At 44.9% G+C, this 26793-nt stretch overlaps 1 long non-coding RNA gene across 1 annotated transcript; it reads left to right on the top strand.

Annotated features, from left to right (window-relative positions):
• LOC140065811 (uncharacterized) lies at positions 1 to 26323 on the top strand. Its single transcript, XR_011848062.1, has 3 exons — positions 1 to 191; positions 26014 to 26102; positions 26226 to 26323. It is a non-coding gene; the product is annotated as an uncharacterized lncRNA (long non-coding RNA).
• The last annotated feature ends 470 nt before the right edge of the window (positions 26324 to 26793 follow it).

Genomic DNA, 26793 nt, shown 5'->3' with positions numbered 1-26793 from the left:
CAAACCTTTAGGATGAAAATACTACAGCATTCCAACTTTTATGATGCTAACCTAAGGCGGTGTCTAGACTATCTGGATTGGTTTTACCTAAGGCTAATTGATCTGAGATTATTGATCCATTTACAACCACACATTCCAGATAACATAGTTCAGTGGTAGCTTTTATTTATACCCGGTCAACAAGTGAAGAGGTGAGGATTCATATCCATTATGTGTGTATGGACAGCCCAAAAAGGTCTGTTTCATGAAGATATTTACATTTTGGTACTTTATGCCAAAAAAAAAAAATTTAGTTTATATTTAACAATTTTTTTTAGCATTAAAAAGGTGACATCATTGGTCTAGAAACAAAACCACTATTAATTCTTGGAACTGAAGGTAAACAATGGATGGTCAAATTTCTAAATCTTTTGGTCTTATTGATTATTGATCGATTAATCTTGATTAGAGATGAGCGAACATGCTCGTCCGAGCTTGATGCTCGGTCGAGCATTAGGGTACTCGAAACTGCTCGTTACTCGGACGAATACTTCGCCCGCTCGAGAAAATGGCAGCTCCCGCCGTTTTGCTTTTTGGCGGCCAGAAACAGAGCCAATCACAAGCCAGGAGACTCTGCACTCCACCCAGCATGACGTGGTACCCTTACACGTCGATAGCAGTGGTTGGCTGGCCAGATCAGGTGACCCTGGGATAGACTAGCCGCTGGCCGCGCTGCTCGGATCATTCTGTCTCTGGATGCCGCTAGGGAGAGAGCTGCTGCTGGTCAGGGAAAGCGTTAGGGTGTTCTATTAGCTTACTGTTAGGCAGGAGTGATTCTCAAAGAACCCAACAGCCCTTCTTAGGGCTACAATAACGTTCTACTTTTTTTATTTTAATTTGCATCTTTTACCATTTTGTGAGGAATTAGCAGGGGGACTTGCTACCGTTGTGTTTAGCTCTTAGTGGCACACATATCCATAGCAAAGACCGAAGTGGGAAAATTCAGTAGGGGTTGGATTTCTATTAGGCAATAACTCAATGTCATCTCATCTGGCATAGTAGTGTGCTTCCTTTGATACTTGGCTAGAAAATAGCCATAGGAGAATACAAACAGCTTCTTGAAGCCTACAGTAGCGTTCTATATATTTGATTTCTGGTTGATCTGCTGGTGGCTGTAGTTTCTGCAGTGCATGTACTTGCCAATTCTGAGCAATTTGTAGTGAGACTTGCGACCGCTGTGTTCTGCGCTTAGTGGCGCACATATCCATAGCAAAGGCCGAAGTGGCAAAATTCAGTAGGGGTTGGATTTCTATTAGGCAATAACTCAGTGTCATCTCATCTGGCATAGTAGTGTGCTTCCTTTGATACTTGGCTAGAAAATAGCCATAGGAGAATACAAACAGCTTCTTGAAGCCTACAGTAGCGTTCTATATATTTGATTTCTGGTTGATCTGCTGGTGGCTGTAGTTTCTGCAGTGCATGTACTTGCCAATTCTGAGCAATTTGTAGTGAGACTTGCGACCGCTGTGTTCTGCGCTTAGTGGCGCACATATCCATAGCAAAGGCCGAAGTGGCAAAATTCAGTAGGGGTTGGATTTCTATTAGGCAATAACTCAGTGTCATCTCATCTGGCATAGTAGTGTGCTTCCTTTGATACTTGGCTAGAAAATAGCCATAGGAGAATACAAACAGCTTCTTGAAGCCTACAGTAGCGTTCTATATATTTGATTTCTGGTTGATCTGCTGGTGGCTGTAGTTTCTGCAGTGCATGTACTTGCCAATTCTGAGCAATTTGTAGTGAGACTTGCGACCGCTGTGTTCTGCGCTTAGTGGCGCACATATCCATAGCAAAGGCCGAAGTGGCAAAATTCTGTAGGGGTTGGATTTCTATTAGGCAATAACTCAGTGTCATCTCATCTGGCATAGTAGTGTGCTTCCTTTGATACTTGGCTAGAAAATAGCCATAGGAGAATACAAACAGCTTCTTGAAGCCTACAGTAGCGTTCTATATATTTGATTTCTGGTTGATCTGCTGGTGGCTGTAGTTTCTGCAGTGCATGTACTTGCCAATTCTGAGCAATTTGTAGTGAGACTTGCGACCGCTGTGTTCTGCGCTTAGTGGCGCACATATCCATAGCAAAGGCCGAAGTGGCAAAATTCAGTAGGGGTTGGATTTCTATTAGGCAATAACTCAGTGTCATCTCATCTGGCATAGTAGTGTGCTTCCTTTGATACTTGGCTAGAAAATAGCCATAGGAGAATACAAACAGCTTCTTGAAGCCTACAGTAGCGTTCTATATATTTGATTTCTGGTTGATCTGCTGGTGGCTGTAGTTTCTGCAGTGCATGTACTTGCCAATTCTGAGCAATTTGTAGTGAGACTTGCGACCGCTGTGTTCTGCGCTTAGTGGCGCACATATCCATAGCAAAGGCCGAAGTGGGAAAATTCAGTAGGGGTTGGATTTCTATTAGGCAATAACTCAGTGTCATCTCATCTGGCATAGTAGTGTGCTTCCTTTGATACTTGGCTAGAAAATAGCCATAGGAGAATACAAACAGCTTCTTGAAGCCTACAGTAGCGTTCTATATATTTGATTTCTGGTTGATCTGCTGGTGGCTGTAGTTTCTGCAGTGCATGTACTTGCCAATTCTGAGCAATTTGTAGTGAGACTTGCGACCGCTGTGTTCTGCGCTTAGTGGCGCACATATCCATAGCAAAGGCCGAAGTGGCAAAATTCAGTAGGGGTTGGATTTCTATTAGGCACTAACTCAGTGTCATCTCATCTGGCATAGTAGTGTGCTTCCTTTGATACTTGGCTAGAAAATAGCCATAGCAATAGGATAGGATTGTTTGGTTTTAAAAACTCAAAAAAAAACAAAAAACACAAAAAAAAAAAAAAAACACAAAAAAACACAAAAAAAAACAAAAAGAAGTAAAAAAATAAAAAAAAGTTATAACTCTCATTTTAAAAATGTTTAACCCGAGGGCTAGGGGTAGAGGACGAGGGCGGGGACGTGGGCGTCCAACTACTGCAGGGGTCAGAGGCCGTGGTCCTGGGCGGGGTGAGACACCACCTGCTGATGAGGGAGCAGGGGAACGCCGCAGAGCTACACTCCCTAGGTTCATGTCTGAAGTTACTGGGACTCGTGGTAGAGCACTGTTGAGGCCAGAACAGTGCGAACAGGTGATGTCGTGGATTGCTGACAATGCTTCGAGCAATTTGTCCACCACCAGTCAGTCTTCCACGCAGTCCACCCATGTCACCGAAATCGCCACTCCTCCAGCTCCTGCACCTCAGCCTCCTCCCCCCCAGTCTGCCCCCTCCCAGGAAAATTTGGCATTTGAACCGGCATACTCTGAGGAACTGTTTTCTGGACCCTTCCCACAGTCACAAACCACTTGTCCGGTTGCTGCTGAGCAATTTTCCGATGCCCAGGTTTTCCACCAGTCACAGTCTGTGGGTGATGATGACCTTCTTGACGTAGTGGAAGTGTGTAAAGAGGTGTCCGACGATGAGGAGACACGGTTGTCAGACAGTGGGGAAGTTGTTGTCAGGGCAGGAAGTCCGAGGGGGGAGCAGACTGAGGGATCGGAGGATGATGAGGTGACAGACCCAAGCTGGGTTGAGAGGCCGGGTGAACACAGTGCTTCTGAGACGGAGGAGAGTCCTCGACCTGAACAGGTTGGAAGAGGCAGTGGTGGGGCCAGACGGAGAGGCAGGGCCAGAGCTGGTGCATCAGCGCCACTGTCAACTAGTGAAGCTCCCGTGGTGAGGGCTCTTGCGGCGAGGGCTAGATCTTCAGAAGTGTGGAGGTTCTTTAAGGAAACACCGGATGACCGACGGACTGTGGTGTGCAACATTTGCCAAACCAGGCTCAGCAGGGGTTCCACCACTACTAGCTTAACTACCACCAGTATGCGCAGGCATATGAATGCTAAGCACCCCACTCAGTGGCAACAAGCCCGTTCACCTCCGGCCGTGCACACCACTGCTCCTTCCCCTGTGTCAGCTGCTAGTCAGCCCCCTGCCCAGGACCCTGGCACAAAAACCCCATCGTCGCCTCCACGATCCTCCACAGCATCCACCAGCGTTCAGCTCTCCATACCCCAGACGCTGGAGCGGAAACGCAAATATAGTGCAACCCACCCGCACGCCCAAGCCCTTAATGTGCACATCTCCAGATTGCTTAGCCTGGAGATGCTGCCCTATAGGCTAGTAGAGACCGAGGCCTTTCGCAACCTCATGGCGGCGGCCGCCCCTCGGTATTCGGTCCCCAGCCGCCACTACTTTTCCCGATGTGCCGTCCCAGCCCTGCACCAGCACGTGTCAGACAACATCATCCGTGCCCTGACCAACGCCGTTTCTGACAAGGTCCACCTGACCACGGACACGTGGACGAGTGCTGCCGGGCAGGGCCACTATATATCGCTGACGGCACATTGGGTTAACTTGGTGGAGGCTGGGACCGAGTCTGACCCTGGGGCTGCTCGTATACTGCCGACGCCGAGGATTGCGGGGCCTACCTCGGTCCAGGTGTTTCAGGCCTACTATGCCTCCTCCTCCTCCCACCCCTCCTCCACCTCCTCCTCCGAACTACCATCCGTGGGCACGGCGCCATCAGTCGGTAGCTCTAGGCACAGCAGCAGTGCCGTCGCTAAGCGACAGCAGGCGGTGCTCAAACTGCTGAGCCTAGGCGACAAAAGGCACACCGCCCAAGAGCTATTACAGGGCATCACGGCGCAGACTGATCTGTGGCTGGCACCGCTGAACCTCAAGCCGGGAATGGTTGTGTGTGACAACGGCCGTAACCTGGTGGCGGCTCTGCAACTCGGCAGACTGACACATGTGCCATGCCTGGCCCATGTGTTAAATCTGATAGTGCAGCGTTTCCTCAAGACATACCCCAATCTGTCTGATTTGCTCACGAAGGTGCGCCGCATCTGTGCGCATTTCAGGAAGTCCAGCCCAGATGCTGCCACTCTCAGGGCAGCGCAGCGCCGCCTCCAACTGCCCGCTCACCGACTGTTGTGCGACGTGCCCACGAGGTGGAATTCAACACTGACCATGTTATCCAGAGTTTACCAGCAGCGCAGAGCGATTGTAGACTGCCAGATGTCAACTTCCACCAGAACTGGTAGTCAGGTCAGTCAGCTTCCTCAAGTCTACAATGAGGAGTGGACGTGGATGTCTGATATCTGTCAGGTGCTGAGTAACTTTGAGGAGTCAACACAGATGGTCAGTGGCGATGCCGCCATCATCAGCCTCACCATCCCGCTGCTTGGCCTGTTGAAAAACTCTCTGGTCAGCATGAAGTCGGAAGCTTTGCGCTCGTCACAAGAGACGGGGGAAGAATATTCCCTTGTTGATAGCCAAAGCACCCTGAGGTCTGTTTCTCAGCGCATATCGGAGGAGGTGGAGGTGGAGGAGGATGAGGAGGAAGAGGAGGAGAATGTTGGCGAGACACAAGAGGGGACCATTGTTGAGTCCTTCACTGTTCAGCGTGTATGGGCAGAAGAAGAGGAGTTGGAGGAGTTGGAGGAGGAGGAAATGGACAGTCAGGCCAGTGAGGGGAGTGAATTCTTACGCGTTGGTACTCTGGCGCATATGGCAGATTTCATGCTAGGCTGCCTATCCCGTGACCCTCGCGTTCAAAGAATTTATTCCAGCACCGATTACTGGGTGTTCACTCTCCTGGACCCACGGTACAAGCAAAATCTTCCCACTCTCATCCCTGGAGAGGAAAGGAGTGTGAGAATGCATGAATACCAGCAGGCCCTGGTGCACAAGCTGAAACAGTATTTCCCTTCTGACAGCGCTAGCGGCAGAGTGCGTAGTTCTGCGGGACAAGTAGCGAGGGAGAGTAGGCGAGCAGGCAGCTTGTCCAGCACTGGCAAGGGTACGCTTTACAAGGCTTTTGCCAGCTTTATGTCACCCCAGCAAGACACTGTCACCTGTCCCCAGTCTCGGCAGAGTAGGGCTGATCTTTACAGAAAGATGGTGAGGGAGTACGTAGCTGACCATACCATCGTCCTAAATGATCACACAGCTCCCTACAACTACTGGGTTTCAAAGCTGGACATGTGGCACGAACTGGCGCTGTACGCCTTGGAGGTTCTTGCCTGCCCTGCCGCTAGCGTGTTGTTCGAGCGGGTTTTCAGTGCAGCTGGTGGCATCATCACCGATAAGCGTACACGCCTGTCGACTGACAGCGCTGACAGGCTGACGCTTATTAAAATGAATAAAGGCTGGATTTCTCAGAATTTCCAATCTCCACCAGGTGAAGGAAGCTCAACCTGAATAATTGATCCACTCCTCCTCCTCCTCCTCATTTTCCTCCTTCTCCTCCTCTTTGTACAGTAAAGCAGAGGAAAATGGCTATTTTTTGACAGGGCCCACTGGCTCTTGCTATAGTACTTCATGCATTTAATTTTTCTGGAGGGCCACCTACCCGGTCCTCTGTTTGAAACAATTTTTGTGAGTGCCACATACAGGCACTCAATCTATTCCATTTTTCTGGAGGGCCACCTACCCGGTCCTCTGTTTTAAAAAATTTTTGGGACTGCCACATACAGGCACTCAATCTATTCCATTTTACTGGAGGGCCACCTACCTGCTCCTCTGGTTTGAAACATTTTTGGGACTGCCACATACAGGCACTCAATCTATTCCATTTTACTGCAGGGCCACCTACCTGCTCCTCTGGTTTGAACAATTTTTGGGACTGCCACATACAGGCACTCAATCTATTCCATTTTACTGGAGGGCCACCTACCTGCTCCTCTGGTTTGAAACATTTTTGGGACTGCCACATACAGGCACTCAATCTATTCCATTTTACTGCAGGGCCACCTACCTGCTCCTCTGGTTTGAACAATTTTTGGGACTGCCACATACAGGCACTCAATCTATTCCATTTTACTGGAGGGCCACCTACCTGCTCCTCTGGTTTGAAACATTTTTGGGACTGCCACATACAGGCACTCAATCTATTCCATTTTACTGCAGGGCCACCTACCTGCTCCTCTGGTTTGAACAATTTTTGGGACTGCCACATACAGGCACTCAATCTATTCCATTTTACTGGAGGGCCACCTACCTGCTCCTCTGGTTTGAAACATTTTTGGGACTGCCACATACAGGCACTCAATCTATTCCATTTTACTGCAGGGCCACCTACCTGCTCCTCTGGTTTGAACAATTTTTGGGACTGCCACATACAGGCACTCAATCTATTCCATTTTACTGCAGGGCCACCTACCTGCTCCTCTGGTTTGAACAATTTTTGGGACTGCCACATACAGGCACTCAATCTATTCCATTTTACTGGAGGGCCACCTACCTGCTCCTCTGGTTTGAAGAATTTTTGGGACTGCCACATACAGGCACTCAATCTATTCCATTTTACTGGAGGGCCACCTACCTGCTCCTCTGGTTTGAAACATTTTTGGGACTGCCACATACAGGCACTCAATCTATCCCATTTTACTGGAGGGCCACCTACCTGCTCCTCTGGTTTGAAAAATGTTTGGGACTGCCACATACAGGCACTATCCAAATTAAATTGTCTCCATAGCAGCCTCCACACGTTGTCTCCATTGCTACCTCCAAAAGTCGTCCATATAGCTGCCTCCATACATCGTCCCTTTATCAAACGAGGTGTGTCAGGCAGAAATTTGGGTTGTTTTCATGGATTCCACATCAAAGTTGTTAACTTTGTCGCCACCCTGCTGTGTTATCCACAAAATATACTGGCAAACTTTTACCATTTAGGGATATTATTTCAGCGCTTCTTGCGCATCTGTTTACATTCCCCTCACCCGGCATATCCTAAACTTATAAGAACGCTACTACACTTGATCTTATACAAAAGGTTCTTAGAAGTGCTGTTTGGGGAGTAGCCTAGAGACAGGGGCTTGGATTGGCGAAAGCTCGCCTGGCAGCGGAACGCCAGCTCCATGCGCATCATGCGCTTCTTGCGCATCTGTTTACATTCCCCTCACCCGCCATATCCCAAACTTATAAGAACGCTACTACACTTAACTTGGTGCAGGCTGGGACCGAGTCTGACCCTGGGGCTGGTCATATACTGCCGACGCAGAGAATTGCGGGGCCTACCTCGGTCCAGGTCTCAAAGGCCTACTATACCTCCTCCCACCCCTCCTCCACCTCCTCCTCCTCCGAATTACCATCCGTGGGCATGGCGCCATCAGTCGGTAGCTCTAGGCACAGCAGCAGTGCCGTCGCTAAGCGACAGCAGGCGGTGCTGAAACTGCTGAGCCTAGGCGATAAAAGGCACACCGCCCAAGAGCTATTACAGGGCATTCCACATCAAAGTTGTTAACTTTGTCGCCACCCTGCTGTGTAATCCACAAAATATACTTGCAAACTTTTACCATTTAGGGATATTATTTCAGCGCTTCTTGCGCATCTGTTTACATTCCCCTCACCCGCCATATCCTAAACTTATAAGAACGCTACTACACTTGATCTTATACAAAAGGTTCTTAGAAGTGCTGTTTGGGGAGTAGCCTATAGACAGGGGCTTGGATTGGCGAAAGCTCGCCTGGCAGCGGAGCGCCAGCTCCATGCCAAGATCCAACTAACATAGTTTTAACTGCAGCACCTTTAATCTACTACTAGTTCACTGCCTCCATACATGGTCCCCTTATCAAACGAGCTGTGTCAGGCAGAATTTTGGGTTGTTTTCATGGCTTCCATGTTAACTTTGTCGCCACCCTGCTGTGTAATCCACAAAATATACTGGCAAACTTTTATCATGTACCGATATTATTTGAGCGCTTCTTGCTCACCTCCTTTGGTTCCTCTCTGCCACCCATTGGTTTGAAGCCTGAGTCCATTTAGGGTATGTCGCCATGACACTCTCTAGCCTGCTGCCGCTGCCTCTGCATGCCGTCGGGAAAAGTTCGTCTCGAATAACGAGTACCCGAGCATTTTAGTGTTCGCTCATCTCTAATCTTGATCTTTTTGATCAATTCTGAAAAGTAGTTGAGTACTTTATGTTGTCCTTATCCATTATGTCCACCCTGGAAACAATGACAATATCTGACAACACATACATCTGTAGTTCAGATATACTGGGTAAATAAAAAGCCACAGGACACCCTTAAGTTGCTAAATTGCCTCAAGGGTAGGTTGTTCCAATGCGGCGTAGGTCATGTTATAGACCAGAAATGCCTCAGCAACTGATTGCTGCATTCAGATTTACAATATCACTCGTGGTTCAAATGTTACTAACACAGAGATTCTTTATAAATTATCATGCAAGTTCATATAGCTGTGCATCACTGGCAACTTTTCCTGTTGATCTTGCATTTTTTCTTTGTTGAAAACCTTTGAACCAAGAGCCATACTTACTGTGGTATTCAGAAATGTAATTTTCCCTTTTGTTTCTGAAATAAAAGTGAGTCCTGGAACTTTTGACTCACCTTTTATGTGGTCTTTACCTACAATTATGTCAAATTATTATCAAATCTATAAAAAATCCAATCAAATATCTTACCCTCAAGAGTGGACAAAGAGGGACCGGGCTTGAAAAATATCCCTGTCACTTCAGAGATGTAGCTTGAATACCCCAGGCGCAACATGCAAAATGACCTGCCATTTGCAATCCTGAATTTTTTTTAATGACATAGAATAGTCTCTACAGAAGAATCCCTTTAGGCACTAGAGCTAGGTAATACTGTACTTTGCCATACCAACTACTGTTCATATAACACCATCACCAATTCCAACCCCCTGCAGTTTTTACTCAGATTCTTTTGTAGTTGGATTTTTTTCCTATAGCCCATACCTTTCCCAAATAATCAGTGTGCATTCGTCTCAGGTGGGCAGTGCGGGGCTGTTTGTTCCAGGTACCCACCCAACAGAAGAGAGCCGAGTTAGCATATTGGGTGCCAAAGGCAATGGTGCTGATTGTTTAGGAGTGGTGGGGATAGCGAAAAAACTCAAGATGTGCCATAGTCAATGATGCCAAGAGTTGTGGAAAATATGAAGTCTTTAACTGAAAGATTTTGGGCAGCATTTATCTAATAAATTCTTTATCTTGTTGACATATGTGTGGGCCGTCCTGGCCCTGTGCCTATGGGAACTGCCTTAATACCTGAATGGTGAATCTTCCCCTGGTAACCACAATATCGTAATTAATTATTGATAATCCAACCTGCAAAAACAGTTTTGAAGCTGAAAGCCCACAGAATGTTGAATTTTTACATGCCCTAACCTGATGCCATACCCCTAAGGTCCCACATGACAGAATTGTATTGCATTGTAGTTGATAATCTCATACTGTGCACAGAGGTCCCTCTTGTAGAGAACATAAGATGTGTACATAAGTACAGGTTTTGTGTAATTGTAATTCCTTGGGCTGAAGAATCTAAGTATGTTCCTGGTTTCTTCTACTTGGCCTCCACTTTAGGAAGCTCAGATAAAACATCAAAGAAATTCCTCTCTGTTCACTAACAGCTTCCAAGCACTCCTTCCCTGAATTACTCAGCGGACTTAACCTGTTGTATTCTTTCATTTTGAAAATGAATAAATTTTGCTCTCCTACTGGTGGTAGAGCTTTAGTATGTCAGATTATACATAGTAATTGTAGATACGAGACAGTAGCAAGCATTTGAGTTTGTAACACATTTAGGTTATTAGAATAATTTGTATTTTGCACCCTATTTTTGCGGTGATTAGTAAGTGTCATATCTTAAATTTCTCATGGTTAAATTACCATTCGTCATTGCTGTCCTCCTTTAGATAAGTAATTCTGTGGACTACACCAGTCAGATGTTTGCCCAAGGGACAGTCAAATTAATGTAGGAAAACAACCCTAGCAGCTTGGCTTTTTAAGGCAGAGAATAGAAGCCCTCTGGCTAGTGTGTCCACTGAGAGACATTATGGAAAGGCTAAAAAGGCAATGACCAAAGGCATAATACATGATAGGGGATGCAGACGTAGCCTGAGACACTCACAGAAACATGTTACTATTGAACAGTTATTATTCTGTAGCTTGTTTCTGAAAAGTGTGCTTTTATTTCTATAATTTATAAGTTTTTCCCATATATAGTACATAATACTTTAGTGTCAGTATGAATACACAGTATTAGATCAAATACAGCACTAAAACAGGGCTTGCATCTGGTTCATAATAAACCTGATGATCACAATCAAGTAGATTGAGGTAGACCTTTATTTAAGTGATGGAGGCAGTGTAGTCCAGTTTAGTGAAGTTATTTTATGTCTCCTTATGATCACACTTCTTTTGCTAACAGATGCCTTCTATGACAGCCAACATCTGCATTGGCAGCTCTGCTCAAACACTATGGGGGATACATGTGTCATAGTTCTTTTTCTTTGGTGAACTTTTGAGACATTTGGCAGCTCCATTTTGCGCCTTATGTATGATTTTTTTACTTGTGATACATGTTCAGTTTTTTCCTATCATGGCAGGCGCAAATTTTGGCTTCTTTTTGAGACTTTTTGTTGCAAAAGTCTCAAATCCACATGGAGACAAGCCACGTGAGGGGGTTATATATATAGGAGTGGACACTACTGTTAATTTGGGATTTGAGTCTGTGTCCTGCATTTTTGTGTCCTGCACTCTTGTCACACCCAAGGGAGATGACGACATATGAGGCTGCGGTCAAATGTGTTAAGGGTGCGGTCACATGGTGCATTTTGATTGCATTTTGAAACCTATTACAACAGCTGAGGAGAGGTGATTTGCCTAATTACATTACTGTTAACATTTGCATTTCCAAACGCATAGTAAACATGATGTTAACACACGTGTTAACATCACGTTTATATTGCGCTTTGCTGTAATAGGTTTCAAAATGCAATTAAAGCACAATTAAAATGCTACGTGTGATCTCACGCTTAGAAGTAACCAATAAATCAATAAGAAAATGTAAATGCAAAAATTTCTGAATTTTCAAAGAAAACAGGCTACTGTGCAAAATTTAAAACATTTAAAGCATGTGAAATAATTCCAATTTACATGTTAAAATAGGGTCCATGAAAAAAAATCCTTCCTTTGCACCTGCCTGGACCAGGTGCAGATTTGTGCCTAAAAAGTAGCAAAATTAAGCAAAAAACATAAGTGAAAAGTCGCACGGAACATCTGGGAAACTAAGATACATAAGGCACACTGCACAAGGTGCAAACCAAGGCGTACTTGAAAAATGACAATGAAGAACCATTGTATAATGACTGCCATGTTGTCTTTGAGAAAAATGGTGTCACTGATTATGAAAGCCTAAATGAGTAACGAGACAGAGTGTCACAAAGAAGGAATGTAACTGGTGTGTTGGATTTAAAATATAAGCCTATAATAAAATGGTCCAAATGCATTTTTTTCACCAATTTGACTACATATGGAATTTTTTTCCCGCTTCCCAGAACACGGCATGGAATATTAAATAAGATCACTAGGAAGTGAAACGTAGAAATGAAAAGGGCCAGGTTGTAAAGGGGTTAATAAAGAAGCAGAATGATGTCCAGTCTATAATTACCATCAACCTCATTTCACTTGTCCACATTGCTGTACACGTTTATGGTACTAGAGTTAGTGTAAGCTCTGAGCTACAGGAGAGCTATGGAAGAATGTATTCCCATCCATAAACTCCAATAAAGTCTGCACAGGGGGGAGGGGATTTGCTAGGCAATAATACAATCGCAGAAACATGAAATACGGATCGGATAATGGTGATTTCTGGACAGTCTTAACCCTTTAAGGACGCAGGGTTTTTTCGCTCAATTCTCGCTCTCCACCTTCAAAAATCCATAACTTTTTCATTTTTCGTGTACAGACCTGTGTTAGGGCTTATTTTGTACGTAACAAATTTTACTTTCCTGTAATGTTATTTATTATTCCATGCCATGTACTGGGAAGCTGGAAAAAATTCCAAATGTGGAAAAATTTTTAAAAACCCATCACGTTCTTGTGGGCTCAGTTTTTACGACTTTGACTGTGCGCTCCAAATAACACCTCTACTTTATTCTTTGATGACGTTCAGGGGAGCGATGATCGGAATAAAGATGGTGGCGCCCATGCGCCGCCGTCTTCTAAATGTCGCCGGCGACTTTGCCGGAGGCAAACGGAAGTGTTAATAGCCGCGATCGGTGCAATATGCAATATGCAACAACCCCCACCCTTGTATGAAGAGGACTCAGCCCGTGAGCCCTCTTCATACATTCCCTGCACCTCTGTGCTGTAGCTCTACATTAAGGGGTTAAAGGACATCTACCACCAGATTACTAGTGTCCTAAATATGCTGCTTGTTATGTCTAGGGCAGTGGTGGCGAAACTATGCCACAGATGCCAGTGGTGGCGCGCAGAGCCCTTTCTGTGGGCACCTAGGCCTTAACCCCATCACAGAATTTGCAAGACAGGACTCAAGGCTTCCTCCTGTGATCCAAGACAGCCATAGATGTGCCCTGCTCAGTGCTGTTTTAAAGAAACATCTCCTTGGCTGCCGGGACTACACAAGAAGTGAGAAGGTGTGGACATAGATTGATTAATATTGGAGCTCCTGCTCTGGGTCTCCTAATTCTTCCTCTACACGGGACCCTGGAAGGAAGCTACAATCCAAATTTCTCCACCCTCTTTCTATTGTATTGTGTTCGCAGGATGCTAATATGATTGAAACTTGTGATACAGCAGGGATCAATAGGTTACTGCTCAAATTGTCAAGTTGGCATAAAAGTGGGTTTTGGCACTCTGTATCTAAAATATTCGCCATCACTCGTCTGGGGGAGTTTGGGGGATGTTTTACATGTATTTTGTTGCTTTTATGCCCAAAATAATAACTTTATCAAATTTATGCAAGCCTCCTCCTGCTGCCGCCCGGGAACTAGGTTCCAATCCGCCCATTAGCGTCAGGCTGTAGAGAGAGCGGAGTTGCGCTCTCACCTAGTTCCCCGGCCGGTGGCAGGAGAAGGAATGCAGCAGGGGCATACATTCCCTAGACATAACGAGCAGCCCATTTATAACACTCTACCAGTAACCTGGTTGTAGATGTCCTTCAAATTACCATATTTTGCAGCGTATAAGACTGGGTGTATAAGACGATCCACAACTTTTCCAGTTAAAATATAGAGTTTGGGACATAGTCATTGAGAAGACTATCCTTCTTCCAATGCACACATGCTTAAAAAAAACCTCAGATATGATTTCAATATGGTAATTTTAATTAAAATCTTCCTCATTTGGCCATCTTCTGATGTTAATAACTTACAGTCGAGAGGAGACAATGTTTTCATTGCTACTTCTTCCAAAGACCCGAGGCTGCCTCGGTTTAACTTGGGTTAAATGTGCGATCAGCATATTGTAATGAATGAGGACAGAAAACACCATTTACTGCCATACTGTAGTATGGCAGTACAGGCGGTCCCCTACTTAAGGACACCCGACTTACAGACAACCCATAGTTACAGACAGACCCCTCTGACCTCTGGTGAAGCTTCTGAATGCTTTACTATAGTCCCAGATTGCAATAATCAGCTGTAAAGTGTCTGTAATGAAGCTTTATTGATAATCCTTGGTCCCATTACAGCAAAAAAGGTTTAAACTCCAATTGTCACTGGGGCCAATTTTTTTTTTATCTTGATCTACAATTATAAAATATACAGTTTCGACTTGCATACAAATTCAACTTAAGAACAAACCTCCAGACCCTATCTTGTACGTAACCCGGGGACTGCCTGTATATGATAGGATCGATCAGACAACCTAAAAATTCTAATTACCCCCCTTTCCCTAGAACTGATATTAAAATATATAAACAGTAAAAATCATATACACATTAGGTATCGCCACGTCCGAAAATGCCCAATCTATCAAAATATAATGACGGTTTTTCACTGCATTTAACCCCATAATGGAAACTAGCACCCAAAGTCTTTAAAATGATAGCAATGAAAACAACATAAAAAGTTGCAAAATATAACACCACCCACAGCTCCGTACACCAAAGTATAAAAAAGTTATTAGCACCAGAATATGGCAAAATATATATATTTTTTTTTACTGGAGGTTTTAATTTTTCTAAATGTATGAAAGCATTATAAAACCTATACAAATTTGGTATCCCTTCCACCATAATATAAAAATGTTTTTACTAATTTATATTCTGTGTCTCCACATAACATAAAAGCTTCATTGAAATCCAGACACAGGTTGGCACCTCTCCTTGTGAGGTATTTAGAGCCATGTCATACCACAGTTATCCCTAGTAAGGGGAACGCCAAAAGAAAGTGTTCTGTTTAGGACATCCTTTGGCCTAGTGTGTATGGCCGTCATGCCAGAGCTTCCCCTAGCATTTTTCAGCAGGATAATACCCATGTACACATAACAAGGTTTATCCAGGAATGTATTTGCAGATTACAACACTCCCATTGCATGTCCAGTCCCTAGATTTATAGCTGGATGGCACTTTCAGTAAATTATTCTTTTGTATTTTTGAATGATTTTATACCTCCATGCCCCACCATATCATATCTTGGTGCTGCAACAACAAACCCCCAAAAACTCAGCTTGCAACTACTTTTGATGAGATTGAAAAGGCACATCTACAAGCCCAGCAATGTCTTCCTACATATTGTATCACCGCAAACAACACTCCACTTTGTCATTAAAAAGGCATTAAAAAGTAAGCAAACACAAAGCCTGCACCAGGAAATGACAGTGTGAACACTACACGGAACAAAACCACCTGAAATTCTGTAGAAAAAAAAACTGGCAGGCAGGAAATCAGGCTCTGCAGCAAACCTGAATAAAACTGATTTTCTATTCTTCTGTTCCTGAACACCCCTCAGATAACTCTTCATAGCCTGGACTTTTTAGTCCTTGTTCGCATCCTGAATCCCACATAACCATAATGAAAGGGTTAACAGCTAATTACCTTTGTTGCAGGCCCAACCAACCCATGGAAGTAACAAAACTTCTCCACCATTCCTGACCACTCCCAAGCCATCCCATTCCTCCCGATTGGGCTGAAAAAAATGCCAGGTGGCTTTAGCCTCTGACTGCTGCACAAACTTTGCTACTGAGCTAACATCAGATTCTGCTGTTTGTATACAGAGGCCTAACCATAACCACCGGCTTGCTACAGCTAGAAACTAACACTGTAGCAATGTAGCTGGTTTTGCGGCAGTGGTTGGGATGGAACCACCTGCCTCTGTATATAAACAGCAGCGACCAGCAGCACCATAGCGAGTATGAGCTCTTGATGCTGTCATCCCATGCACAATACATTGTCTGACTAAAGTAATATGCTGCAATACATTAATATTGCAGAATATTACATTAAACAAGTGTTCAAATGATGTTCATGTCTTACACTGGGACAAAGTAAAAAAGTCAAAAAAAGTTTTTAAAAAAAACTGCAAATAAAAAAAAAATACAGATCCCCTGATGCACATGTAAAAATTAAATTTTAAAAATTTCATTATATTACATCAAATTATCAAAATGGACAAGGGAAAGTCAGCTCACCTGGACACCGTGATTGGAGTTTAGATGGCTGCAGCAGCACGGATTCAACCTTCGCTCAAAGGCACCATACGGGAATTTAGAAAAACACGATCCAGCTTCTATATGCAGTATCATAAAATATCCCACATAGGAAACATGTATGGAAGAGAAAAAGAAAAACGATCTGCAGGCAAAACCAAATTACATTATAAAAATGAAAATCACCACAAAACACTACATATTAGGTATTGACGCATCCATGACAAAATTGTTACTGAAACAGTATGGTGAATCCCATAAAAATGTATTTTAAAAAAAACCCAAATTATGATATTTTCACATCCAACTTCATAAAAAAAGATTAAAAATTTATCAAAAAGTAACATTTACCCCAAAACAATACGTAAAAGATATCATCCAAATTTTTCCACTAATTGAAGTACAATGTGTGACAGGAAATGAATCTCAAAATTACCTGCATATGTGAAAGCATTTGAAGGTTATAACCACTGTGAGACACTGAAGGGGTTAACTGTGGATGGGCGGTATGTTTCCCCTAGGTTTTGCTATTATGCAAGGCCTTAGTGCTGAGGTTGGGTTGTCCAGCACCTTGGACACAGGTGGTGGGAACAGCCCAATCAGCCTGCATAAAGCCGCTCAGCAGAGCTGAGAGTGTGTTCTCTCTGAGTGGAGGCTGGAGAGCACACAGCCCTGACCTCTGTGTCTGGAGCAGCAAAAGTGTTTTTGTTAGTGGTGAGTCAGAGAACCATTGTTTAGTTAGCACCCTGACGGGTAGGATATTATTTTGTTTTTGATGCCTGAATGTGAAGGCTGTTTTATTTTGGTCCTGCTGAAATATACACAGGCTAGACCTGTTTTGGACTAAAACTTGGTGTCACTGTCTTGAACTGCATCACAGCACCCCACTACCACGGTCTCTACTGGGCCAAATCCCCACATATGGTGCTTCGGATTGTGGGCAGTTCAAAAAGACACACACCTGAAAGGCTCGCTACATCCTGCAACATTGCATGGCCTGGGTGAAATTGCAGGATACAGCCAAGATGGAGAACTTTATTAAATACCTGCAAGAGGAGGCCAGAGCTAATCGGCAGCAGCAGCAAGCCATGCTCCGGCAACAGCAGGAAGAGTCCCAGGCTAATTGGCAGCTGCAGCAAGCCATGCTCCAGCAACAGGAGGAGAGGTCCCGCCAGCAGCAAGCCATGCTCCAGCAACAGGAGGAGAGGTCCTGTCAGCAGCAAGCCATGTTCCAGCTGATGATGGAAAAGTTTTCTGGCATTATGGCGGCATCGCAGGCGACAGCTACAGAGGGGTCCCATACTGGTTTGCAAGGGTACCCGGTAGTCCAGCATTCCGCACGGGCTGCAGTGCAGAAGGCCTTACAAAAGATGACGGCGACTGACGACGTGGAGGCGTATCTCACTGTGTTCGAGCAAGTAGCTGAGCGAGAGGAGTTACCAGCTGAGCAGTGGGCAGATGTCCTGGCACCGTTCCTGACAGGCGAATCGCAGAAGGCTTACTACGATCTGAGTGAAACGGAGGCCCATGAGTACCCCCAGCTAAAGGCGGAGATTCTGGCTCATCTTGGGGTCACCGTTCAAGTTCGTTCCAGCCGGGTCCACCAGTGGGCTTACTCAGAAAAACTACCCCCACGCTCCCAAATGCATGACCTGATCCATCTTGTCCGGAAGTGGCTACAACCAGAGGACTGCACCCCAGCACAGATGGTAGAGAGAGTGGTCCTCGACAAGTTCACCCGTTCTCTGCCCTCTCGGCTCCAGCGGTGGGTTGGACAGGCCGGTCCCACAAAAGCTGAGGAACTCGTGTCCCTAGTAGAGAGATATCGGGCTACGGAGGACCTTCTACTTACCTCTGCCACACGAAGCAGTGCCAGTGACAGGGTCACCAAACCATCTGGTAAGACTGCTACTGCGGAAAAGGGGAGACATGTCAGGTTGGGAGGGGGTTCATTGGGGGGCGTGGATACCCAGAAACCCAGTGAGGCTCGTGACAGAGGTCATAGCCGTATCCAGTGCTGGCGATGCCATGAAATGGGCCATATTGCTGCCAACTGTCCCCTGTCAGTGGAGCCAATGGACTGCAACCAGACCCGGCGAGTGTCACTGTTTGCACTGTTTGCCCGGCAGAACCCCAAGTGTGCATGATCACAATCGGTGGTCACACAGTGGAAGCCTTGCTAGACTCAGGGAGTCTGGTCACCCTGGTGCGGGGAACTTTGGTTGAACCTGGACTATACAGTGGGCGGAAAGTGGGAGTGTTGTGTATACATGGGGACACTCGCGAATATCCCACTGCTGTCATCAACCTACATACCCCTTGTGGTACTATTACCCATGAAGTGGGGGTGGTGGGGACTCTGTTTCATGAGGCTATTATCGGCAGAGACTTACCGGTGTTTTGGGACCTGTGGAGACGAAAACCCACCTCAGGTGCTGTAGCAGATAATGGACAACAGGTATGTCCGGCCTTGGCCCCTGAACCCTTTGAGGCCGATGTACCCACACCAGCAGTAGGGGTGAACCCATGTGATGAATTCTCTCCCCTAGAGGTCCTAGCTGGTGAGGTCGAGGGCCACGGGGAGGTAGCCGACATGCCGGACCTTGAGATCTCCCGTGAAAATTTTGGGGCTGCACAGCTACAGGACCCTACCTTATTTAAAGCACGGGAGAATGTTAAGGTGATAAATGGGGTACTCCAAATACCAGGGGCTGACAAAATATACCCCCGAATGGTGATTTTTGGGGAACTGTTGTACAGGGTTGACCAGATACGGGGTGAGGAGATTGAGCAACTTGTAGTACCCCAATCTCGACGAAGGCTGGTGCTAGATTTGGCACATAAACATGTGCTGGGAGGGCACTTAGGTGCTGAGAAGACCAGAGAGAGCATCCTGCAGAGATTTTTCTGGCCCGGGGCGTGGGAGGAGGTAAACCGGTATTGTAGCTCCTGCCCTGAGTGCCAAATTACTGCCCCGGTGTCCCACTTCAGGAGTCCTCTGGTACCGTTACCAATCATAGAGGTGCCGTTTGAACGGATTGCAATGGATTTGGTTGGCCCCATAGTCAAGTCCACAAGGGGGCACCAGTACATTCTGGTTATCCTGGACTAAGCTACACGGTATCCAGAGGCAATCCCGTTAAGGAACATCTCCTCCAAAAACATTGCTAGGGAGCGGTTCCAGGTGTTCTCCTGTACAGGCCTCCCCAAGGAAATCTCCCTTATGCAGGACCGCATAGCGGCGGTAATGCCCCTTGTAAAGGAGCACATGACAAGGGCACAAGAGGCCCAGTCTAGGGTCTACAATAGGTCAACCAGACTCAGGACCTTTAACCCAGGCGACAGACTGTTAGTTCTGGTGCCCACCGTTGAGAGTAAGTTCTTGGCGAAATGGCAAGGTCCATATGAGGTCATGGAGAAAGTAGGGGAGGTTAACTACAAGGTAAATCAGCCGGGGAGGAGGAAACCTGAACAGATATACCACGTGAACCTCCTAAAGCCATGGAGGGAAAGAGAGTCCCTGATAGCTGTGGGAGTAGGAAAAGCGTCTGTCCCCGAGAAGGTGACACCGGAGGTGGGTGTACCCGATGCCAAGGTGCCTGAAGTACGGATCTCGGAGTCCCTTTCCAGGGCCCAGATTCAGGAAGCGAAGGAGTTTGTGCTCCGAAACGTTGATGTGTTCTCTAAGTTACCGGGACGTACTTCAGTCATCAAGCATGACATCATAACCGAGCCCCACATCCGGGTACACCAAAAACCCTACTGGGTCCCTGAAGCGCGCCGGCTTGCCATATCCGAAGAAGTCAGGCAGATGTTAGACCTGGGGGTTATCGAGGAGTCTAAAAGTGACTGGTCGAGTCCTATTGTGTTGATTCCCAAACCTGATGGTTCCCTAAGGTTCTGCAATGACTTTAGGAAGTTGAACGAGGTGTCCAAATTTGATTCTTACCCTATGCCCAGAGTTGACGAGTTGATAGAACAACTTGGACAGGCTAGGTTCTTCTCCACCCTTGACTTGACGAAAGGGTATTGGCAGGTACCCCTTACTGACAGGGCTAAAGAGAAGACCGCTTTTGTTACTCCTGATGGGCTTTTTCAGTATACTTCCCTTTGGGCTACATGGGGCTCCTGCCACTAGTGGGCTACTATCGCCGATTTATTCCCGATTTTGCTACCATAGCGGCACCCCTGACTGACCTGACCAAGGGTAGCAGGTCGGTGATGGTAATGTGGAGTGAAGAGGCTGAGGGGGCGTTTCAGCGACTTAAGACGGTTTTGTGCGAGGGACCGGTACTGATCACCCCTAACTTCACCAAGACCTTTATTGTGCAGACTGACGCTTCTGACGTGGGCTTAGGGGCTGTCCTGTCCCAAGTAGTGGAGGGTGAGGAACATCCCGTGACATTCCTGAGCCGCAAGCTCACACCTCCTGAGAAGAACTATAGTATAGTTGAGAGGGAGTGCTTGGCGATAAAATGGGCTCTGGAATCCCTGAGGTATTACTTGATAGGGCGACAGTTTACACTAGTGACCGATCACTCTCCCCTCACCTGGATGAGTCAGGCCAAAGAGAGGAACGCCAGGGTCACAAGGTGATTCCTAATGTTGCAGAATTTTAAATTCACGGTAGAACATCGAGCAGGAAAGCTGCATGGGAATGCCGATGCCCTGTCTCGTACCCACTGTCTGATGGCCAAAAGTGTTCGCCCCCACAGGGTCAAACAGAGGGGGAGGGTATGTGAGACACTGAAGGGGTTAACTGTGGATGTGCGGTATGTTTCCCCTAGGTTTTGCTATTATGCAAGGCCTTAGTGCTGAGGTTGGGTTGTCCAGCACCTTGGACACAGGTGGTGGGAACAGCCCAATCAGCCTGCATAAAGCCGCTCTTCAGAGCTGAGAGTGTGTTCTCTCTGAGTGGAGGCTGGAGAGCACACAGCCCTGACCCCTGTGCCTGGAACAGCAAAAGTGTTTTTGTTAGTGGTGAGTCAGAGAACCATTGTTTAGTTAGCACCCTGATGGGTAGGATATTATTTTGTTTTTGATGCCTGAATGTAAAGGCTGTTTTATTTTGTTCCTGCTGAAATAAACACAGGCGAGACCTGTTTTGGACTAAAACTTGGTGTCACTGTCTTGAACTGCATCACAGCACCCCGCTACCACGGTCTCTACTGGGCCAAATCCCCACACCACTTATAGTGACACAGGGCAAATTTTAAAAACAGACCTGGTTCAAAAGCCCCTAAAGTGGCTTGGTCCTTAAGGGGTTAACAACACACAGTTCTGATTACTGTAACAAGACAAGACATACACTTGTGTGATCTAGAAAACTCTCAGGAATTGATATAGTATGTATATTAGTTTCATTTAATGGGTAATGGACTACCCGACTGAACGCCCAAAGTTTGTATGTATGGGGAGCTGTGTCTCAGAAATGGTTGTCAGTAATGTTGGAGCCCCACAAGGAACAGTATTATCCCCTATATTCAGGGTAAAAAGGGTAGGTCAAAATTATATATTTTTTAAGGAAATTACGGTCATTTATGATTTGTGATAGGATACTTTGTATGTTTCATGAAACTGTGATAGCAGGATCTATTTTTTTTTTTTATTGTGCGGTTTGTTTTGGATCTGGTTTGGCACTAAAGATGTTACTAGATTGAATAAGGTGATCTAAAGAGCAAGTAGTGTGGTGGAAGCTAGAGTTCTGGCCAAATTTAAGGCAATTATAAACAATCAGACTAACCCGCTGTTCCAATTGCTGATGGCTCGTAAAAGCCGTTTTAGTGGCAATTGGAATACTGTAAAGTGGAGAACTCCTTTAAACTATATTTTTTTTAAAAATCCCCTCACACTTTCCTGAGTGCAGAGTGCATAAAACAACTGAAGACAGACTGGTAATGTATAAATGTTATTATCGTTGGGGAAAAATTTGCCCTTATTAAGGGGTGTGGACATTTGTTTTCATGAAAAAACATTTTCTTTGAAGTTCAAAAGACTGGGCACTGCCAGTAATTTATACATCACTGAATACCAGTGTGAATTGTATAAGAGCACAATGGGTTTGCTGCAAAGTAAATGAATTATCTACAGATTTCCCTAAAGAGGTTGGTCACTCTTTTACATAAGTAGCACATGTGTCTTTACTGCCTTGTAGATAATGAATGTTCATCAAGTGATTCATTAGTCCTGCTAGATACTTTTGAGCTGTGTGCAGACTGTCATTGATTCTTTCTTTACTTGTCTGAGCTCTGATGAATAGGAGGAACTGTAGCAGGAGAGTTATACACCCTCCTGCTCCAACCTTCCCCCCCTCCACCACCAGTTTTTGTCAGTGAGGACGGACAGTGAAAATAGACACAGTGGCTGATGCCATGAGGACAGCCTAGAGGAATGAGAGAAAGGGAATTGTGTATATGTGCAGAGGGTAGCATGGTGAAAAAGGCTGAAGCTGTCAAAGGAGGCAAAGACACAGGTACATACAAATACATGCAGAGGCATGTCTTAGGCAACAGATTTATTCAAAAGCGGCCAACCTCTTTAAGGAATCTCAAAGACAGAGGAGCTAATAATAGGATTTTATTATGATTTTATTTTATTATTTCAATAAAAAGTTTTTTTGTAGTTTGGGTAATAAATGGAGGTCGAACAGAGAATAAGGTATAGCATTGTGGGTGATTTGGGGCATTTATTTTATTATAGAATTCCACCTTCCAAAAGTTTTTAGAAAATTATTAACCCTACAATTTCAGGGAGGGTTCTTTGGGTATGATGGAATGTAATCAACAAGTACAATTGCTCCTACTCACAGACTATTCACCCACAGTGTCTCCCATTATCCCCTGTAAACATTTGCCACTGGCCCATATGTTTCCATATTCTCTGTAATGTCACATGACAGCGGCAGAGAAGAGGCAAACAGAAGGCTGCACTGACCCAGGACACATGTTGCATTGTTCCAGCGAACAGATGCTTGAAGACTGCCCAGCCTGTAACAGGCTGTGTGACAGATGCCTGCGCTGGGAGGGAGAGGGCTCAGCCACTTGTGCCAGGGAAGAAAGGGCACTCAGTCTATGAACATGCAGGGATCGCCAGTTCAAACACTTACTCAAGTTTAAAAATAAGCAGGAGGAACACAAGGCACAGAGTAAACATTTTCATAGCAAGCTGAGGGGATGAAACATCGTGTAAATCGATAATAGATGCAGCCCATTAATACATTAAAGGAAACCTTCCATTTGCTTTTATGCATTATGAAGCAAACATACCTTGAGAATGTTGTAGCTACACTGATGCAGAAACATATCTTGATTAATCCCTAAACTGTGCTGAAAAAACAATTATAAAATTATAATAATGAGGTTCTGGCGCTCCTGTGGCCATCACACAGGGTCCTGGGTGCTTTTACCTTAATTTTGCACTACTTCACTTATTATGCACTTCCTATTCACTGTGTTGTCCCTGACAGGCAGAAGTAATTAATCGCTGCACCATCCCCCAGCTGCTGTGTATGAGTCATCCAGCTCAGGTTGATTATTCCTGCCTGGACATTGCAGGCAGGTTTGAATATGTGGAAGTAAATGTATGGCAGCCAGCCTGCACCCAGTCAGGGCACCCAGTTTTCCCAAGTTTCTGAATGACATTGCAGCCTAATCTGAAAAAGGCTTATAGGGGGTGGGATGAAGCAGTCTTATGCATGCCAGAAGGGTGCATATTTAGGGTAAGAGCCTCATTATCATAATTTTATGAATGTTTAATGAGCAAAACTACTCGGTTCATGCATAGTTACAACATACTCAAGGTATATTTGTTTCACAATGCATAAAAACAAATGGTAGAATTCCTTGAAGGCCTCCTTCACAGAGAGGTGTCCACAAAAAACTAATTCATTTCAGTCCAATTTGTGTCAGGATTGCATCTGTTTTATCACTTCCAAAAAAATGCTCGCACCAGCCAAAAAAAACCTGCCAAAAATATTATGTTTAGTGTCAGCATTGTATCCGCATCTTTTTTTTCCTGTATGAATGGCATTGGTTCATCAGTTTTTCTTCATGTTTACAGAAAAATCTGATGGTTTTCTTCTGGTAAAAAAACTGACTGACCACAAACGTCATCAGTTTTTTTTTGGGGGGGGGACCTAGAATTTTTTTTATGGATTAGTTGATAAAAACTGAAATGTGAAAAAACAAATAGAAAATAATGCTCTCCTTCCAAATCACAGATAGTATAGAAACAGATGTGTATAAAAGGGCTTAAAGGGAACCTGTCACCAGAAATGTCACTTTTAGAAGGTGACAGGTTCCAATAGCCTATGCTGTGCTGAAAATATCATTGTCAGCATTCTGAATCATTTCAGTAGTTTATAATAGTTTACTTTATATTACCTGGCTCCCTGCCAGCAACATGTGGTGAGTCTCAGGGTAAACAGTCGCAGCTTGTGTGCCTGTATATCCTCATGCATTCTTCCTCTCCTCCATGCCATCTCCCTCCCTCCCCTGCCTGCTCAATACACATGACAGGAAGTGAGGAAGGTTAGGGAACTGAATGAGTGTTGAGGAGAATGACACAGGCTGCAGCTTCCCCTCCCCTGGGACTCACCACACGCTGCAAGCAGAGAGCCAGGTAATGTAAAATAAACTATTATAATATACTGAAATGATTCAGAATTCTGACTTTTTCATAAGCAGCATAGCAAAGGCTATTGGAACCTGTAAGTAGCTAAAAATCACATTCCTGGAGACAGGTTCGCTTTAGTGAGGCCCTTATTTTTAGGGGCAGTTTTCACTTGTGTCAACGCAGAGAATTTGGGCTCTGTATAAGCCCCAACTCCCATGAGCGGGTCTGATGCGACTAACTTGCATCAAACTTGCATCATGCGCTCACCAGAACATACGGCCGGAACGCCATACCGGAATGCTGAGTTCAGTTCCGGTCTCTGAGCGTTCAGCCACATATTAGTCGCATCAGACTTGCTTGTGGGTTTTAGGCAAAGAAACAGAGAGACATGAGACAGGTTTGCTATGGAATGTCTACAGCGAACATTACACCATTACTCCAACAGATAGACAAACCAGCCAAAAAGACTGCCGGGTGTAGAGTTGCGCCATAACCTGTGAACATTCAGGTGAACTCCTGAGCATTTAGTCCTGATAAATCTCCACAAGGTGTATAAATACCATACACTATGCTACTAGTGGAGGTGATTTCAGGTATCACAGACAATTAGACTTTGGCTAACCTGTTGTCAACTTGACCTGTCAGTCCTTTACTATTACGATATAATAAGAAATTAACAGCATATAATGTTTTACACAAGAAGCTTAAAAAGTGGACATCTAAAGTATTTTAAGATAAAAAGTTGGTTTCTCTACAGACCTATAGAAAACCACAGGTGAAAGACACAGTCCTACAACATCTGTGCTTGCACATGGAATAATTTATGCCTCTGCTATTTAAAGGACTGTATCATTCAGCTACCTTCATCTTATGAAATCTTATCATTTCTTAAAGGAACATGATGGATCATGTATACAACATTCAGTTATGTGACAAGTGATTAGTATATTTATGGAGACTGAAGAGGTTTTCATACATATAAGGTAAGATATAAGGTGGGTGCGTAAGCCTGGCATGCTTGGCCACCCTTCCATGCACAGCCCGGGCTCACCCTCCCTCATTCCTACTATATTCTCCCTCTGTGCTCCATTCTCCTTTCTCCTTAGGAATTCCAGGAATGTGATAAGAGATGCAGAAAATTAAGGCAACACAATCCTCCTCACTACAGGAGGGGGAAGGAGTTAGAGAGTCAGTGAATTATAAGCAAGGACTCTGCACCTGACCTGTTCTTCAGAGGGATCGGGGGAGGTGTTCATAATCGGCTAAGCCAGAATATCTTATTGTGCTGCCTAATATCATACCTTGGCATCTTTTAAATGTGTTTTGGTATAGAACATAGACAATTGGATAAGAATTTTTTTCTGAATATACAATTCTACCATATGGCCAGTATACACCATGCATACATGGTAGGTGTCTCTTACCTTTGGGTCAATCATCTATGAAATAAATGAAGGTCCTTTAAGAACTGCTTGGAAAAATGGTTGTTCCATTCTGGCAGAGAAAGGATTCTTTACAATAGGTGTGTGCACCAGAAGTGGAGTCTGTTCAGCTTATAGAATATGACCTATCACTTGTAGACCTTTAGGACACAGCAATGCTTTTTGTTTTTTTAAGTCTTTTTTTTGCAATAGACACACATTTTTAATTTTACATGTATATAGCCATATTAGG

This window comes from Engystomops pustulosus, chromosome 6 (genome assembly GCF_040894005.1).
Source record: "Engystomops pustulosus chromosome 6, aEngPut4.maternal, whole genome shotgun sequence".
NCBI lineage: Eukaryota > Metazoa > Chordata > Amphibia > Anura > Leptodactylidae > Engystomops > Engystomops pustulosus.
Note: the sequence above shows the minus strand (reverse complement) of the source record. Positions and strands in the feature narration are given on the sequence as shown.